This window comes from Haliotis rubra, unplaced genomic scaffold, assembly GCF_003918875.1.
Source record: "Haliotis rubra isolate DU_JTF1 unplaced genomic scaffold, ASM391887v1 Scf2604, whole genome shotgun sequence".
Lineage (NCBI taxonomy): Eukaryota > Metazoa > Mollusca > Gastropoda > Lepetellida > Haliotidae > Haliotis > Haliotis rubra.
This window is the reverse complement of record NW_025766675.1, coordinates 10,390-24,962: the sequence shown is the minus strand read 5'-3', so window position 1 is coordinate 24,962 and position 14,573 is coordinate 10,390. Positions and strand designations below refer to the sequence as shown.

General features: G+C 40.6%; 1 long non-coding RNA gene across 1 annotated transcript; it reads left to right on the top strand.

Moving 5' to 3' along the window:
* The first annotated feature begins 1,038 nt into the window (after positions 1-1,038).
* Positions 1,039-6,226, top strand: LOC124280141. The gene is made up of 3 exons (XR_006899591.1): positions 1,039-1,096; positions 5,279-5,406; positions 5,996-6,226. It is a non-coding gene; the product is annotated as an uncharacterized LOC124280141 (long non-coding RNA).
* The last annotated feature ends 8,347 nt before the right edge of the window (positions 6,227-14,573 follow it).

Sequence of the window (14,573 nt, the reverse complement as noted above, 5' to 3'; positions counted from 1 at the left end):
TTACAAACAACATCGTACAGCTGTAATACTGCGGAAACAAATATAAACTCATGATAGTCACAAGTGTACAAGCGACGTGGAAAGAGTTTTCTCGCTTCTATTTATATTGATGACCGCAGAATTCACCTGTGTCAATTCACAGCTAGTGTATTTTATTTCAGCTTTGTGGACGAAAATTTCAACTTGGCCATAAGACACTGGAAAATTGTCAGAAAATTTCAGATGCCTATGATGTCCTTTTACACCACAAGAACCAGTTTCTCATTGACAATGTCCCGTTTAGTACGACGTTGATACCACAACTGAGACACGCTTGCCAATTTTTGAAGGATGGTTACCACTATTTTACCGAAACTTTTGACAAAATATCACAGGTAATGTATACAAACTAATACTAAGAAATGTTGAATTAATGTCAAGTAAAACACGTCTGAATGACGCTGTGAAATTAATGGTAGTGTATGTACTTTAAACAAATTGCACGAATATTGTAGTATAATCAGAAAACCCTGATTGCAAATATGGTGTAATAGATTGGACATAATTTTGAAGGAATCCAAGGATACGACGCCCAACTGTCTCTACACTTTGCTTTTACAAGAGCATGAGGAGGGATTGATATCAACGGAAAATATAAAAGGTGTCATGGTGGATTCCCTGCTTGCAGGTAATACTGTAAAAATAAGATGAAGCCGTATTCTTTCTAGTTCATATATCTCTATACAGAAATAGTTTTGTACTATTCCTGTCACCCAAGAAAATGTAAATAATAATCACTTCACAGATTCCAGGTCCCAAACTAAATCACTATTTTCTATTATGTGGATAGGTGTTATCACAACAAAACCAACCATGTACAATGCCCTAGCTGCAATGGTAAACTTCCCTGAGGTTCAGAAGAAGATCCAGGAGGAGATCCAGAGAGTGGTTGGAAAGGACCGACTTCCTGGTTTGGAGGACCGGAACAAAATGCCCTACAGTAAGGCTGTGGAATTAGAATTATATCGCTACTACACTCCTATCGGTACGCTCTGGACCAAGGAACACTACCCAGGACTGCAGCTTTAAAGGTTACAGCATCCCCAAGGGCACAAGGGTACGTATTCGAAGTACTGAAGGGCAACATATCCGCAAAATACACTTAAAAGAAAGTAGGGCTATTCCGTTCACATCAGGAGTAGACTACAATCACCAGCTGCTGAGGAGTTGATATAAATCCAGCAGATATCCAGATATTAAATCCATGCAGGTAGCAAAGTCTTGTAAGTCCTCATGATCCCTAGTATGGTGATCAACCTTCAGTTGCTGGTGATCTATAGTCCGTCTTTTTTATATTATACTGTTGTCTCTAGTGATTTATTTTTATGATAGCGTACTAATTTTATATGAAGAGCTGTGATAACCTAGTATTTTTACTGTCCTGCGATGACAAGTTTTACGAACTAGTTTTTATTTATTTCACTATTGATATAAATTAAATTGCTCTCGTCACGTCACGATGTGACGCTAAACATTAACTCACAAACTCACTCACATCAGGAGTATGTACCCGTGATCAAAGTACGAAAGTCAAATTGAAGATGAGCTTCACAAGCTTACAGATGTTAGCATCATTTGTAATCAGCAACATGGATGGAGTTTTCCCACGATTGACAGACTGGCTCATTACCGCAAGACGTCGTTCGTGCCAAGAACTGCAGGTGAATCAAACGTTTTGGTGCAAACGTTATATTTTTAAGGGAACTGAGGTTGTCTTTGGACTTCACTGACAGATTGACACCTGTGGTTGAAAGGGAATGGGCATTTTCACGCCGCTAATGTTAGACAGAACGATCCTTTTGGGATAGGCTCAGTAATGGTGATGGTGTGTTATTCACGTGATTTTGTTATTCACTGACGTTTCACTGGGCAGTTCTACCGTCACAACATCCTTGAGGAACACGTGGTGCCACTGATACGCCAACATAGACCTCGTTTTGTGTTTCACGATGGCATCGCAGGAACACAGGCGTATTGTTACCGACTACCTCCAACAGGAGGACATAACCACCTTCCCATGGCCAAACCTCAGTGTTGACACACTCTGTCGCTGTTTTGGCATCTATTGGGCTAGTTACTGTTACATTTCCATCTTTTGGAATGTCATATACAAATTATATCATCACAGTAAGTTTATCATATGGTTAGCCTAAAATATTGGCTAACTTTGCCATTTTCTTATTTCACTTGGTAAAGTGCAGAGCGACTGACACCTCGCCCCTAGTCTGTCTCACAGTCCCTGAACCACATTATTTTCCCTACTGCCAAGCCCTCTCTGCAATGCTTAAGCCCTAAATAAAGCAAGTCTAGATTTCCTCAAGTTCGGGGTCTGTTAACATCTGCAAGAAAACTAACTCACTTTGGGGGTCGGATTACAAAGTAAATATATCTAACTGCCATGGCTGGCTGGACCAACATCCTCACCAGTTGTCTGGAATCTTGCCTCACATTTTCATCTGTCAACTCTTAATTAACAAGCACATTGGGTGACATGAAGCTATAGTGGAGGCCTTGTGCATAGTTTCTGGTCTTAAAGAGACAAATCAAGCAAAATCTTGGGGAAAGGTTCCTCCTGAATGTAATGTTGTAAAAAAGTATTGTTTCATTGTCTGACTTGGTTCCACACATAGCAGCCCAATTGTAAATGCGGTTAAGCATTTAATTGTAATTAAAACAAGGGTTATTTTTCTTATACCTGATATAAGACTATTGTGTTAAACTCTGGTGTGTTTTGAGTATCTCTTTTTTATCTAATTGCTCAACAGTAAAACATATGGCAGGGACCTAGCATGAAGAGTGAGTGAGTGAGTTTGGGTTTACACCGCATTCAGTAATATTCCATATATGGCGCCGGTCTGTAAATAAGTCGAGTCTGGACCAGACAATCCAGTGGTCAACAGCATGAGCATCTACACAATTGGGATACGACGACATGTGTCAACCAAGTCAGCAAGCCTGACCACCCGACCCCGTTAGTCGCCTTCTCATGAAAAACCAAATTCAAAAGGCACAGCATCTCGGAATTGAATCTGTTTACCTTTGTGATGTGATTGAGGCATGCAAGGTGAAATCTAGTGATGATGATGTAGTATTTAGAAATACCCAGAACATCTTCAAGCGTAAGACAGACGCTGGCCCCATTGAACAGTTTGTTTAAAAAAAGGTGGTTATCTATATCCTCTTAGCATATATACAGATGGAAACGTTTGAATTTGGAGATAAGTTCAAATTCATAAATAATTTTGTTGGTGTTCCACACAGATCTTGCACCTTGGTCATCTATAGTCCAAGTGACATTGTGGGCTGCAAGTTTCCCAACAGTAAAATGTTAGGCAGTAGGGGCACTTGACCGGCCCACATGAGGTGATGACAGCATGGAGATAGGACAGGGCTTAACAGGAGGGCCAATAAATATGCCTTTCACTTATAGCGTTATCTGATGGTTGTATGATGTGACTTCTAATTGGTAATAGCCCCAGCGCGTGTAGCCCCAATGCAGATATTTTTGTCTCTGAATCTCCGATTTCCCTAGGGCTCCTTTTCAATATAAATTGACTTGTTTGTTACTATCAAAATTATATATATTCAGAGACTAAGCCTTAGTCTACCTTGCCCCATGTGCGAACACTTGGCGAACACTTCTTTTGTCTTCGATATTGATGGGCTGGGATATAATGATATATTTTAACACAATCGAGGTAACATCTACCCATGCATAATGTGCTGCCAATTATGTCAGACTGTATCGAAAAGGCGTAAACACCATGATTTGCTATCTAAACTTGTAATGTTTTCACCTGTTCACCCCAGACCTAGCCTAAAACGATTGTAAAATGCGGGAAGCCCAATTTACGGCGATAGACCACACTCACTCACTCACTGAAATGATTGAGTCCACTCTCTTTTGGTCGTGGCATTCACGCATCTATAGGTTATGTTTATTTGGTGAATTATGTTTAGAAAAAATGACCTGTTGATCATTGATCATTTAAAGGGTGCCTTGGATTTATGTCAATTTGTGAATTCTGTGTCTCAAAGAGTGTGAAACAAAGCAAGGGAGTCTTTAATGTTGACTTTAATATGAATATCGAGGAAATATCTCAGTGGTCAAAAGGTCCTTCAACTTAAGCGATATTTCGTAGGAAGGAAAAGGAATTTACAACTTCTGTTTACATTGCCACCCCCCTTGTCTTTTTGATTGTGTCATAATGAACTGTCAATCATTCATTGTTCGTCCATTTTGTTCCCCCAGCTGTCAGATGCAAGAATTGCTAAGACGTTGGTAACGTTTCGTCTCAATGCAGAAGTTGGCTCCAGATTCCATTCTAGACAGTCCCCCTTCAAAATCCTTGTTCGAAGTCATTGCCGGTTATTTCTTCATTGTTCACTTGCATCTATCAAGTGGATCCACCCACACCCTTTAAAACTACTCCTCCGCTTATCCTTAAGTCAGGATTGTGCTGTGAATCGTGTTCCATTATAGACGGGAGTCTCCAAAGATTCTTCCAAGTTCGTACTGCTAGAGCTTTCTTGGCCCTCGATATGATTCATGATCATATGTCAGTTGCTGCTTCAGAACGTATAGCATTTCTAATGGCACAGGGATGGATGTTCATGTAACAACCATTTTTACATATTCATTACCACTATTGCAGCTATTCAGTTAATGGGTACAGAAATGATATTTTTACAAAATATGAAACTAGACACCATTTTGAATACTAAATATATCTCATGTGATATTGAATGGTTTCCATTGTTTATATTTTCTGCTGCTGCATCATCACCGTCCACTCTCAATTTACTAGGGATGACAATGAGCTAAAATAAACCCAGTTGATATTGCACGTTTGATTAAAAAATGCCTCGTCGAATCTGTGAATGTCTATGTAGGACAGAGGCAGATTCATGCCATATAAATCCGTTTTACTTTCCATGGTAAAGGACATGAAGGATAGTGGACCAGTCATCTAACGAAATCTATCTGACGTTCAACGACTAATGCAAATCTCAATCTGACTTCCCTGTTACACTGTAAAACTATTTATATCATTAAAGAGAATATCAATAGTTGTAACAACTGTATCTTGGATATCCCTCACTACATTAACAGAACAGTTTCATTGAAAATTGTATTTTTCATCGTATATTTATCCTAGGGTTTTGTAGTACACTTATATTCTTTGACATTAGAACATAATACATTGTTCACAATAATGACAAGAATCTCTTTATGAAGGTTATTTACAACGTATGGCGTGTACACCACGACGAATCATTTTGGGAGAATCCCTTCACGTTTGATCCAACCAGATTCTTGGATGATAATGGCGAACTTCTGCCATCGGAGGATGAAAAGCGTCAGAGGTAGATCTGCATATAGCCGAATTCATGGTTTCCAGCAGGGGAAAAAGAAAGCTTATACACAAAGAGGTCCCATACGTTGAATACATACCTGTGAAATAAAACCTAAACATTCTTTCATGGCTGTTGAATAAGCTGTAAGTTATCCTTGGATCGGTGGCATAATTGATGAGGTGTCGTTATAGGTCCTACCATCCTCCCGTCGCAATGCAACCCCACCCGTCTGGTGGTACCTGTGGAAAAGTTATACTGTTTATTTTCAATTATTCGGACAACTTGGAATACCGCAAAAACAAACTGTATCCACACTTTGCCATTTTGTCTGGTCATGGGGAGGCTGCCTTGGCGGCAGTTTTAAGCGTTTGCTTAGCTCGGTAGTATGAACGATGATGAGTACCCCTTAAAGCATACATACTTTGACTGATGCGTATATTACGCGTTGTTCATGCATGATATGAACGTTCATTATGATCAGATGTTAGGTCTGGACACAACGCCATGGGACTGTAAATCATAGGTACATTCAAATCATTACGCAATGTAGGTAGTATAAACATACACATGATTACACGTGTTCTGTATTACTTTGCAGACTGCTGACGTTTGGTGTCGGAAAGCGTTCTTGTATTGGTGAGAAGCTGGCCCGAGTCAGGATATTTCTTGGACTGACGTCTATCCTGCAAAACTTCGACCTTGTTCGTGATCCGTCAGAGCCTTTCCCTTCATCCGACCCGAGCACATACGAGCCTAAATTTATCTTACAGCCACCTCCATACAGGCTGCAGTTCAAACCCTAGACATTGAAAGTCGCATTGTCCCTGTTTACGACACACGCATAAGCTTTGAGATTTGTCGAAAGTGTTAGAGCTTCTGTCGTGAGCCATTCTCCCTGATAACCCCTAAATTTACGTGTATCTCGACAGGAACTAATTGAAGTCATTATAGTTATGGATATACATGTGACGTCTTCATAATCAACCCATGTGACAAGTATATTATCAACTTCGACTAATTCAAAATGGATTTAATTTCTGTATGCTTAGTCATTGTTATACTTTTGTAGTTAATCTAGACGTTTCATGCCACATCTTATACTGAGGAACTATCAATGAGATCGTGAGATGTTATTTCTTGAAAGACAAGCGATATATTGCCTGCGTAACCTTTCACTGCATTAAGAGAGGGTTGAGTTGAGTTGAGTTGGGCTTTACGTCACATCGGCATTATTCCAGCCATATAGTGACGAGAACAAGTCTGCATTAATATACATTGTAAGTACAAAGTGGTTTCGTTTCAAAGACACACATTCATTACATTGTCATTTTGGAACAGAATGTCATAGCACTAAATTGAAAAGCAGGTAAATTCGTTAGTGACATTACACAGTTACAATTTATGATATAGATCAACTTCCCTCAGGTAGTTCAGTATCAGATGAGCGCTCACGCTGGAGAACAAATCTTCAGATTGGTTGCGTGATAATGCGAGTCCCTTGCAGATGTAAAGTCCACACAGTCAAGCAGAATATGCTTGACGGTGAAAGCCTCATCGCAGGAGAGACATATTAGGGTCCATCCCCATCCGTTTTTAGTAGATAGTCATGTGTAAATCGACTGTGGCCAATACGACATCGTCGTAAAATTACTTCATCACGTCTTGACTGGCATCCCAAGTAGGTATAACCGATTGTTTGCTTCAATTCATGGAGTTTGTTTCTTCCTACTTGAGTGTCCCACCTTTTTTGCATCAGGTCCCGAGTATAGCTTCTGATAGTGGGTTTGAAATCACTGTACGGGATTAGCAGTGGATAATTTTTTCAAGAGCTGCTTTTGCTGCAGCATCGGCCTTAGTGTTACCTGCTATGCCGACGTGACCCGGCAACCAGCAGAGGACGATGTCATATTGGCCAGTAGAAAGGTCGTTGTACAGTTGTATTATGTCCAGGATGATTGGGTGACTTGAAGTCACGTTTAGAAGTGCTTGAAGGCAGGATAATGAATCTGTAAAAACGATGAAGTTTTAGGACTGATTTTGCTGTTGAATGTAGGTCAAAGCTGAGAAGATAGCTTTGGCTTCAGCGGTGAAAATGGAACTGTTGTCGGGGATCCTAGAGGAGACAGTCTTGGATCCAATGACTGCAGCACTGGCAACATGGCCATCATCCTTGGATCCGTCTGTGAAAATGGATATGTGAGTGTTATACTTCGAACGTAACTGGTTGAATTCCTGTTGGAACACCAAGGGATTTGTTTCAGACTTTTTGAGTTTGGTGAGGGTGAGATCGACCTGTGGTTTCACCATTTGCCATGGTGGAGAGGACAGAAGTCGGTATGGTGCAATGATGTTGAGATCAATTTTAGCTGCAGATATGTGGGTTTGATCCTGATTCGAAGTGGTGGAACCAGGCTTGGCCTGTTTAGGAAATAAGTTTTCATAGAGCGGGTTGAAAACACAATTGTATGCTGGATTGGACTCATTTGAACGTAATTTAGTGATATACTGCAGTGAGAGTTTAATGCGGCGTTGTTCAAGGGAAGGTTCATTGGCCTCCGCATATAGACTGTCTACCGGAGAGGTCCTAAAAGCTCCCAGGCAGAGCCTCAGCCCTTGGTGGTGGATAGAGTCTAGTTTTTCTAAATTGCTTTTGCAGGCTCCACCGTAGACAATGGAGCCATAATCTAGTTTACTGCGAACTAATGATCTGTACAAGTGAAGGAGGGTGGTCTGATCCCCTCCCCACTCTGTATTTGAGACTACTTTTAGCAAGTCTAGAGCCTTCAAGCATTTTGTTTTCAAATATTTTATGTGTGGTAAGAACGTCAGGTGGCGGTCGAATATGAGTCCAAGGAATTTGGCCTCTTCTACAACCTTGATGGGAGTACCATCTAAAGTTAGGTCTGGATCCTTGTGTGGTTTGTATTTACGACAAAAGTGAATACAATTTGTTTTGGATTTTGAAAACTTAAAACCATTTTCATTGGCCCATTTTTGGATTTTGTTAAGGCAGAGTTGTAGCTGCCTTTCTATTGCGTGCATGTTCTTACCACGACATGAAATAGTGAATTCATCCACGAAAAGGGTCCCGTCAACGCAACTGTTCAGAACGTCAGTGAGGCTGTTAATTTTGATGCTAAAACGTGTGACAGACAGGATGCTGCCTTGGGGGACGCCCTGATCTTGGTGGAAATAGTCAGACAGTGTGGAACCCACCCGAACTTGAAATTGTCTGTTATTTAAAAACTGAGATATGAATTGAGGTAGTCTACCCCTCAATCCAAACTCGTGTAAATCTTTTAGGATACCATGTTTCCACGTTAGATCATATGCTTTTTCTAAGTCGAAAAAGATAGATACGGTATGTTGTTTGTTGACAATGGAGTTTTTGATGAATGATTCGAGACGCACCAGATGGTCATTGGAGGTCACTGAGGAGGTTATTGGTCTCCAGGTACCAGATTAATCGATTGTTGACCATGCGCTCCATGGTTTTGCAAACGCAGCTAGTTAGTGATATAGGACGGTAGTTTGAGGGATCGGTATGATCGCGGCCGGGTTTTGGTATAGGGATGATAATGGCATTGTGCCACGAAGGGGGAAAGTGTCCGGATGTCCAGATGTCATCAAATATATTTAGGAGTGTTTCCAAGCCTGTGTCAGGAGGTGTTTCAGAAGCTGATAATGGATTTCATCAGCTCCTGCCGCAGTGTCGTGAGCCTGTCCTAGGGCAGTACGTAATTCATGGAGGGAAAACGTTTCGTTGTAATCCTCCCCATTATCAGAGTTAAAATTGACTGGTTTCTTTTCTTGTTGGGTTTGGTATTTCTGGAACTGAGGGTTATAATTTGATGAGGAGGAGTGGTTTGCCAAAGTTTCGCCAAGTTTGTTTGCAATTTCAGATTTGTTTGTGAGGAGGGAGTCACCATCTTTCATGGGGTGAACTCCTGATTTTGACCCTTTGCCCTTAATCTTTTAAATCATGTTCCACACCTTGGACATGGGTGTGCGGGGGTTGATTTTTGACACATATTTCCTCCATGACCGGCGTTTAGTTTGTTTGAAGGTACGTTTTGCCCTGGCATTTGTCATTTTAACAGCATTCAGGTTATGCACTGTAGGATGATGTCGGAAATATTTTTCCGCCTTCTTCCTATTTTTCCTAGCTTGTTTGCAGTTTGTATCAAACCATGGTTTGCGTATGTGCGGGTTTGCAGAGGACTTTGGAATAGTTTTGTCTCCGATGGCATTTAGGACGTCTGAAAATAGTTCCATGGGGTCAGGAACATTCCTGAAGTTGTCCGGCTTAAGTTTTTCTGAACATAGGGTTTGGAATAAAGGCCAATTGGCCTTAGTAACATTCCATCTTGTTGATGGTGGTTCATCCGTGGGTTGATAGGAGTAAGAATTGTTGGGAGTGGTCTTTTCCACAAAGGTCGTCATGGACCGACCATTCGAACTCATTTAAAAGATTAGAATCTGTAAGTGATAGATCGAGAGCAGAGTATGATCCAGTGGCAGGATGGAGGTAGGTGTTTGATCCATCGTTGAAGATGCATACATCATTATTTGAGAGAAACTTCAAGGACCTTTCCCTTTACTATTTGTATCAGTACTCCCCATAGGGGTTATGGCTGTAGAAGTCGCCCATGATTATGCAGGGCTTTGGGAGTTGATCATATAAGTTCTGAAGATCTGATAGGCGGACAGTTAAGGTGGGAGGGAGATAGAGGGAACATAGTGTAAACCCTATGTTCAGAGTTATGCGGACAGCAACAGTTTGTAGGTTGGTGTTAAGTGGAACAGGGCTATGGAGGATGCCCTGCCTCACCAGGATAGAAGTGCCTCCTGTAGCTTTTACGCCGCGAGGAGAAAAGGAGTGGTAGGAACTGTACCCACGGATGTCAAATTTATCAGTCCTTTTTAGGTAGGTTTCTTGGAGACAAAACGCGGATGGTGTGAAGTCTTGGATCAATAACTGTAATTCATTATAATTATTCTTTAGTCCTCTGCAATTCCATTGGATCATGTTTTGTGGATTCGTGAACGTGAGAAAGCGTTTGATGAACTCCTATTGGTGTCTGGTGGAGATGGAGTTACCTCCATATCCAGAGGGCCAAAGGAGTTATGGACCTCGATGGGGACCTCTGAGGGAGAGGTGGCCTTTGGTTTTGTGTTTGGCGGTTGTTCGAGTTGCTTTTGTCTCTCTCCTCCTTTTTTTTCCCTTTTCTATGCGCGCAGTTTCTGTTTCTGGTTTTGGCATTTGCTCTGGTGTTTGCGATTCAGAGGTTTTGACTTTTGGCGTTGGAGATGGAGTGGCTGAGATGGGCTCAGTTGTGTTGAGTTGAGTTGGCTGAGAAGACATGATCCATGTCAGGTCGGTCTGACATGAGATGGTTGCAGTAGCGATAGAAGGACGGGAGACAGCAGAAGAGTAGGTGATGGTTGAAGGGGCTGCAGTTAAACTTGCAACCCTCTTCTTTGCTTCATGAAAGGAGATATTTTCTTTGTGCTTGATCTTTAGGATCTCGGATTTTTGCCATTAAGAGAGGGGCGGAGATAATATTTTTCCCTACGCAAGAAGTTGCTCGCTGATATTGAAGGTATGTTGGCCAAATATGCAACAGCCGTTATTCCTATATGTGCATTTGAACTATAACATGTGATTTTATTCCGGAACATTACTATTCACGAGAGGGGTGTTAGTTTCTGAGAGCAGTATTTATAGCAAAGGTTATCCGGATGTTTTTGAAAGGATTGTATGATTATGAAACAGCAAATGCTTCTACCCGTTACAATTACAATACAAATTGCACAACGTAATTAGTTCTGTTTCAGACAGTACCACAGCATTAGTGCATGTTCAATCTCAAAGTATATAACCAGGACACTGCACAAATATAGCATTTATTAAGACACCTTCAATGAATATACTGGAAAGTTAAATCATTAACTCTACAATAACTATGTATGTGATAACTAATCCAATGAATAAATGCTTTGTCTTCACTTACCTATTTCATGTATCGATGTCAGTGTCACATGTGTTCTCGTCACGATATAGCTGAAATATTGGCGGTGTGACGTTAAATAATAACTCACTCACTCACTCAATCATTCCTGAGTCCCTAGCATGGTGATTTACCATCAGTTGCTGGTGATCTCCAGCCCGTTTTATATTGTATTGTCTGTACTATTTGTCTAATTTTAAAAGTTACTTGCTCGGTTTTAATTGTCTGTGATACTCTATTTATTTTACTCTCCTTTGTCGACAGTGTTGTTTGGGGTTTTGGGGTATTTTTTATATTTTAATTGCGTTTATTGTTAATATATAACATTTTACATTCATAATATCGCTGAAATATTGCCTATGTGACTATAAATATTAACTCACTCACTCAATCATTCCTGACGAGGTAAGAACATGTATACGATAGAAAGACAGCTGCAACTATACATTAACAAACATTGGATGGATGGTTGGTTGGTTGGTTTGTTGTAACTCCATATTCCGGCAATATGGCGGCGGTCTGTAATCGAGTATGGACCACACAATCCAGTGATCACCAGCATGAACATCGATCTCCACAATTGGGATACGATGACATGTACATGTGTCAACCAATTCAGCGACCCTGACTACGCGATCCCGTTATTCTACTCCTATGACAAGCATGGGTTGCAGAAGATCAGTTCTCGGATCTTCACGGATATGATCATTTCTAGTGAGTGAGTTAAAGTTTTAAAGCCGCATCGGCAGTATTTCCGCAATATCGTGACTAAGAAAGTTGTAAATTCATAAATGAATAAAACAAATTTCCTGAATTTAGTTACGTGTCTGCAAAGGACAGTAAAACAACTAGATTATCACAGATATAAATTTAAAACTAATAATTAAATCTAAAATATTTTAACTATAAATGACAATACAATGTAAAAACAGGCTATAGATCGCCAACAACTGAAGGTAGATCACCATACTAGGGACCATGGGGACTTACAGTACATTTGCTACCTGCATGGACCCTACCTGCACTGATCATCTCTAAGTAATGATATGTCTGTGTACTACATGAGCAGTTTCACTTCAGGTATAAACTCCAGACTTGAATAAGCGTGATGTTATCACTGATTTCTGGTTATCCCTGCATGTACGCATTACCCATTTCTCTCTTACATCTAGGATCAGTGGGTAGCCATGTGGTTAAATCGTTCACTCGTCACGCCGAAGACCCGGGTTCGATTCGCCACATGGGTACAATGTGTAAAGACAATATTTGGTGTCCCCCGAAAACTTTACTCGCTGTTACACCTAAGGTTTTCTGTTTCGTCAGATAATCGAGATAGGTTATTTTCTCGCAAGGTCATTTTATGTTCGTATTATTAATAACCAGGTTAGCTATTTCGAAACGTTCGTAGCCCTACGAACTTCTTAAGCCCATACTTAACACATTGGCTACGATCAAAGTTAAGAATTCGTAGGGTTACGAACGTTCCGAGAATAAGGGCCCAGCTCCACACCTAAAAGTTAATAAAAGATGATCTTTATTTTAATGACTACATGAAGATTTGAATTGTTCAAAATATGGCATATAAAGACATTCAGACAATATATTGCATATACACTCTTCAAAAAAAAGAAACGCACGCACGTTTTCATCAGTTTATTTCTATGTATTTTGACAGCAATCGTTATTTAGAAAATTCCTATGTTTGAATCCCGCTAATCATGTCGTGGTTGTTGTCTATTGCGCGCAAACGTATTCCAAGATATGTTTGTAAACGTTCGTTATAAAAAAAATGTAAACAATACATGAAAATTGCATTCAGAAAAAAGGTTTTCCACGTAGTGCACGTGCAATGTGCCGGAAACATGAAAATACATTGACTATAAAAGGAAAGCAAATTCATCACTTCATTGCGAAATTTACTACCTAAACGAAAATTTTAAAATGCCAATATTGAATGCTACTGACTGTAATATCGCCATTGAACGTTTGGAAGCAGGGGAGTCACAGTCTGCCGTTGCAAGGCACTTCAACGTCCACCACAGCACCATATCTCGATTATGGCATCGATAATACCCTGGCTTCATATGGCTTCAGTTCGGCCCAAGATGGTCCCAGAAGTAGGAGACCAAGAATGACTCCTGCTCAGGACCGATTCATCCGGGTGTTTCACCTACGTCAGCGATTCGCTGCAGCAGCGGACACTGCATAACATGTGCTAGGTATTCGAAAAATTTCCGACCAAACCACCAGAAATCGTCTAAGAGAAGTGGGAATTCGAGCATATTGACCGAAAGTTGGACCTGTCCTGACGCGACTACACCGACAACGACGTGTCCAATGGTGCAACAACGAATCGCGTTTCCTCCTGCAACGACGGGATGGGAGACAACGTGTAACGACGTTGACATCGAACGCTTTGCGCCGAACTGCGTTCGACAGGTGAACAGATTTGATGGAGAAAGCGTCATGTTGGGGATCCATGTCCGAATAGATCAGAGCTAGTGGTGGTTGAAGAAAATCTTACATCAAATCGCTACACACTCATTCTCAATAACGGGGTACAAATGCTGTCACCGCCAAAGCTTTTGTCATTAACTGGGGCTGAGAATATCTCTCTTCATAGCATATTACTGCAATGCATAGAAAATATTACATGCGTAGAAATAAGAGTAAAATGTCCGTTTCCGCCGCCAAGTTAGGGGACTATGCTCTTTTTTCACGTAGTTTACGTTACATTTAGAAGATGAAGTATGCCAGATGGGAAAAAGAAAACAATATATTCAAAGCTTGTGTGTGGTTAATTATAACTTACTGCTTGATTTGCCAGAGTATGTAATCTCCGTTACTGAAATGTTCGTTACGCGGGATTCGAAACTACATAGCTTGTGAAGTTCTTATACTATTTTGCAAATATCATGTGACTCCTATCCCATCTGAGAAGTCAAAGAGGATGTATGCAATGACCAAAGACTTAAAATTGAGAGCCATCTGAAACAGGAAGTAACGATGTAACGAACATTTCATTTCAAAATATAAAATGGACACCATCATATACTGTTTAGTTATTAGTCACGTTTACAAAGTAATGTCACTCTGTCTATCCAAGTAACGGATATTTCTGTCGCTTCCATTGCATTAGAATTGAGCTACAGTCCTATTGATTCC